The sequence below is a fragment of the Rattus rattus genome, chromosome 11 (genome assembly GCF_011064425.1).
Source record: "Rattus rattus isolate New Zealand chromosome 11, Rrattus_CSIRO_v1, whole genome shotgun sequence".
Taxonomy (NCBI): Eukaryota; Metazoa; Chordata; class Mammalia; order Rodentia; family Muridae; genus Rattus; species Rattus rattus.
The window spans coordinates 66,880,863-66,886,610 of record NC_046164.1 but is presented as its reverse complement, the minus strand read 5'-3'; positions in this window follow the sequence as shown (position 1 = coordinate 66,886,610).

The following is a 5,748-nucleotide window of genomic DNA, read 5'->3' as shown; positions in this document are numbered from 1 at the left end:
CTTGAGTCCTCATGAAAGGAGAAGGGACTGGAGAATGAGGGGGCTCTTCAGCCACCTGCGAAGGGCAGGGCTGAGCAAACACTGTCTGACAAAGGCAGGAAGGATGCCTTTTGTCTTGTCTGTGTCTGGAGTTGCCCTCGTCCTGGGCGAGAGCAAGCAGTTAGATCAACTGCATGAGGTAGCTGGAGCCTGTCCTTAGCCAGCCAATTCCAATCAGATCCAAAATGATTCGGGCTCCTTTTGGCTGAGACCCTGTGTTTTAGAAGAAGGTGATCCGAGTTTGGGGTGGGAAATGATGGAGTTTTTCATAAAAAGAATTTCCTGTCTGCAATTTATAGGACTGTGTACAACTTTTTCCTGGCCATCTGCGTTTCGATCCACTCACACTTTTTTCCTGCTCAGGGTTGCTGGGCTTGGAAAGAAACGCATTTTAGTTTGTAGTTTAATATTTGAGCTGGTTTAATTTGGGGGCAGAATTATTTTCAATCAACTGCCTGAGGCTTTGTCTCTAGGCTAAGACAAACATGTGGCCGTCCCTAAATTTTCTGTTCATTTTTATCTGTGATCATTTTGAAGCATTAAAAAAATAGACATTGGGGTTGGGGATTTAGCTCAGTGGTAGAGCGCTTGCCTAGCAAGCACAAGGCCCTGAGTTCAGTCCCCAGCTCCGAAAAAAAAAAAAGAAAAAAAAAACATTGATGTTCTCACTTTTGCTACATCTAGATCCAGTTTATTACATAGAAAGTCTGAATATTTTTGCAATGGGAGGCAGGAAAAATGGCCCACGTTGTATTGTTAACGGTTACTTTGAAACAACATGGTGTATCTTTCAGCTGTGATGATGTGCAGGTTTTTTTTTTTTTAATTATTGTACTCGCTAGTGATAACCTGACATTTATAATTTTATCTTCCTGCTTTCCTGTTTGACAGTGTGATGACACATTTCTCTACACTGTCATAAATTCCTGGCAAATATCATTTTACTGCTGTCAGAATCTCAAACGAATGAACCACAATTGACATCCTTGGCCTCTTTTGATTTTAGAATGCTCATGATTTTGCATTCCTAAGTGGCCCAGCAAGAGCCAACCATGTTTGTAAAACATCTCTCTTATTTAAAATGGCATTTTAAAAGAGATGGTTGGCCCCACACATCCATTGATCCCACATCTGCATTCAGCCACCTTTGCATAGAAAATGCTTTTTAAGAATTGGGTCTTGGTGGGGGGGGGCTGGAGAGATGGCTTGCTGCCCTCGAAAAGGACCAAAGTTTGGTTCCTAGTATGGCATAGAGGCTTACAACTGCCTGTAATTCTAGCTCCAGAAGAACTGATATCGTTTTCTGGCTTCTAGGGACACCTGCACTCACACACAAGAGTGCGCTACCCCCACAAATAAAAGGAAAATAAAGCTTTAGAAAAGGAATTGCCTCTTACGAATTTTTCTTTTCTTTTTTTTTTTTTTTTGGTTCTTTTTTCGGAGCTGGGGACCGACGAATTTTTCTTGTCATTTCCCCATAAACAATATAATCTGGCAGTCATTTATTGGAATTTGCATTGTGTTGAGGAGTGTGTGTGTGTGTGTGTGTGTGTGTGTGTGTGTGTGTGCGCGCGCGCGCGTGCGTGCCTGTTGTACCTGTGTGTGTTTTGAGACAGAGTCTTATGTTTTACCTAGGTTTTTCCTCAAACTTGCTGATCCGCTTGTCCCTGCCTCCCTAGTGGCAGGGATACAGACTTGTACTGCCATGCCCAGTTTTAAGCAGTTTTAGCGAACTGACCCCCTGGAGAGCAGACATGTTTAGCTGCTCACACTATGGGAGTTGCTGTCACCTAGTGGTAGAGACCAGGGACATTCCTGAGCATTCTATAATTCAGAGGAGAGCTCGACCCTAAACGACCTCTTGGTCTCAAGCAGTAGTCCTGAGGCTGAGAGACAATGGCCCAGGCACAGTGGCCATTAACTTGAAGTTCCCAGGCAGCCACCAGTAGACACACACAGACACAACATGCACGCGTGCACGTGCACACGCACAGGCACATGCACGCACCACACATACACCACAAAAAAAGGTCATTCTTACATGTGCTGACCTTGGATGTGACGTTTTAACGCTCCATGCCTCTCGGCCATTTCCCAATCCCCATGGTCCTGGCTCTACCCTTTGGCCCGCATAGACATCACCTTGGCACTTCATGATGACCTCTGCCCTCTGGCTCCAAGTCCAGAGACGGTTCATCTGGCGTGGCTGGGGCCTGCCCTTTCATGAGGACCTCAGCACCCGTGCCCTGCAGAAGCATCTCTCAGGACTCTGCTGAGTAATTCAGCACTGCCAAGGCTCCATCATGGCTCTCTTCTCATGGTATTGCAATATGGTTATGGGTGACTTCGGAGAGCATTTCCAGGAGATAGTTATACTACTGTTTGGCCATCTGTGACTTAGGAAATTCTGGTACATTCAGGAATTTTCTTTTCTTGTTATCCCAAGCTGCACCATGGAGAATACCTTTATTTCTGAGGTTTTGGACTTGTCCAAAGAGTCCTGTTTGGTCATGGTATGGGATGGCATTTCTGAGTTTTGGTTGGCATGAACTTGACCCCTGGAGGCCTTGGTTTCTGGGTTTAGGCTTCTGCCAAGAAGGGGGAGGGAGCCGTAACTTTGGGCCTGACTGACTAGGCTGTAATTGAGTGACCCTGTTAGAGGTTGGCCAAGTCAGCTCAGCTTCGCTGGGTTCACAGTCTTTTAGGGGCAGCCCTTACAGGAGTGAACCTCCTTGCCAAACTGAAGGCGGACGGTGGCTGTCATCAAATTCCTGTCATACCTTTGGTAAGGATAAGGAAAGGGTTATTTTCTTCATGCCAGGGCAGTTTTCAGGGGAACATTAAGGTGAACAATATCCAAGCTTTGGGCTATTGCTGCTATCGTAAAGGGAACACAAATTCAGGCAGCGATGAATGAATTTCCCACACATACGATTGGCAAATCACACTGGTATGTTTTCTGCTACTGTGTATGTATGGCACCATGGCCGAGTGTGAGTGTTTAACGAGAGAAGACATCTGTTTATTTATTTCACAGTTTTGGAGGTTTAAAGTCCAATTAACATGGGCCAACTCTGTTTCCACATGGTGAAGGCCCTGGGGCATGGCATTGTGGTTGGACCAAGTGAAAGAGAGAGGTGTCAGGGCAAGACAGGGGGTCCGAGTAAAGGGAAAGTCAAGGATTCTCTTACAGAAATGCTCTGATGAGGATTAACTCTTTGTCTTGTAAGAACCACTTTGATCCCCCTGAGTTCACACCCTCAGGGACTCAACCACTTCCCACTCGTCTCCACTTCAGAAGGTCCCACATCTCTCAGCATCAACACGGAGAACAGAGCCTCCAACACACTCGTCCTTCAGGGACACCATATGTTTGTCCAAGTCAAAGCAGTGTGAAAGAAATCATACCCATGCTGGCTGTAGATGAGAGATGAACTGGTAGAAACCAACCGGTTAGAGTGGCTGGCAATGCTGGGTAAGGCTGGAGGTACACATTACCTAAGAATGGGCATGTCCAGACCTCTAGGGGCTCCTAAGACAGACTTAGGGGTGGCCAGGTATTAGTGGAGCGCATTCTGGTTGTTGGTCAGTAGCGGACTGCTTCTACATTGCAGTACCCACAGGAGTGTAAGGGGGGGATGACCCAGAACTCTATCTTTCAATGTGGACCATTCTCAAACAGTATTCAAGGAGAGACAGCATAAAGCAGAAATATAGACAGCATGAAGTTCCAACAAGGTGCTTAGAAACAGACAGGACAACTCTGGATGCACTAATGCTCTGGGAGACACCTTGCAGTAGGAAGTTGCTGACACATTAGGACAGAACACCAAGTTCAGTGCAGTGGGCAGGAATGGTGCCGGATGGAGATCAGGGGTCAAGTACATGCAGTGCCTCAAATATTTTCACTCTTAAATAAGGAGATCAGACAGAGGCATCTATTGTGTTTCCCTTGGTACTTTTTTTTTATACGCATGAGATGTTTTATAATAAAAACATCTAAAAGAAAGGAGAATAAGGAAGAAGTCGGACAAAGCGACCACAGGAGGTTTTCAACGCTCATCCATGGTGGCTGAGAGGTGGGTTTCTGAGCCAAGTGTACTCTGATCCCTGAGGTAGGAGATCCTCAAAGTGGGGTAAGCTCAATGATAGGAGCTGTTGCGATCACGTGACTCGTTCCTCAGAGAGAATCACATTCTCATCAGCTGACCTGATATTGGCTAAATTGACACAACACCTCACTTTTCGCCTAGTTTAAAAAAAAAAGAATACCTAAATAAACAAACAGAAAACCACCACCACCAACTAGATTTGGCATAAAATGTTTGGCTCTGTGCTGCAGAAGGGAGCCCTGCTTTGGGGAAGTGTGACCAGGAGGGGGCGCGCTGGCGGCCACTCCGTCTCTCTCGCGTTCTGAAAACAAACCCGAGACCAGAAGCCCTCGTGCTCTAAAGCCAACTTGACCAGAAGCAAGTGGATGTCCCCCGCAGTGAGGAGAGATCATCTTCTATCAAAACAGAGCCCTTGGTCCTGACACTTCACCTTTGCCCCTTCCTTTGCCATACTCCTGTAGCTTTGCTGGCCATGGTTTGCGGCTCGCGGATCCAGGCTTACATTCACCTTCCAAGCGCTAGAGGGCGCTCTCAGCCTTATTGGAAGACAGTGGCTCGCAGACTGCAGGTGTGCGGCTCTGGCCAGGGGAAGCTCAAAGTATGGAGTCGGATCTCCTGCTGGCTAGGTCAGGAGGTGACTTGTTGCTCGGGACTACAAAGTTCACTACGCCCATCCTTGCTGGAGGAGGGCACGGAATGGGAGATGCGTGACAAGGGTTCCAGGAGGGGATGGGGAATAGGGGTGGCAAACTGCCTGCAAAGTAAGAGTGATTACATGCACATCACTGCACAGAAGACAGGAGACCGGGACCTCAAGAACATAGTTCTAGACCCATTATCTACTCAAGTCCTTTCTTAGGAGACCTCATCAAACGATGTCAGCATTTAAGCCAGAGATGGGTTAACTCTTTTTTCATAAGGAGTCAGATAGAAAAGTTATTAGATTTTGTGGGCTATTTCTGTCTTCTAGTGAGAAGGGGAACATGGTGGACTTAGTGAATGGATGAAGCTATGCCCATAACAACGTATAAAGGAAGAACTGAGATGGATTTGGCTACAGGTCAGAGTTTGGTGACCCCCTGATAGCAACCAGACTTATTTGTTGCCTGTAGCTGACCCAGCTTAGCCACACCCCAATAGTCAGCCTCAGAAGTGCCCTTGCATTCTAACCCAGAAGAACCTGTCTGAGAATGAGGGCATCGTGAGTCCCACCCATTGGCTGCAATTTTCTACATGTTCACTGTCCCACTGCTTCCGGAATCTTCTCAGATGTGCCTGAGTCAGCCCCACAGCGGTGGGGTAGCATTGCCATGCATCTCTTCAGTTCCACATTGAGCACAGTCTTTGATCTGACGTAACTGGTAAAGAAAGGCTCTCTTGGTGTATTTATCAGCCTGAGCCACCCAGAGCACCAGGGTTGCAGAGAGCATCTGTGTCCACAGGGCCACATGGCACAAGCTAGGCTGGAGAGGGACAGCAGAGGGTTCATCTTCTATGAAAGGTAAAGTGGGGCCTCCCAGGGTGTGCCCAGGAGAGAAGACGGCCGAGTCCTTTGGACCAGTGGCCATGGATGAATCGCAGGAATGCATGCGGTTTT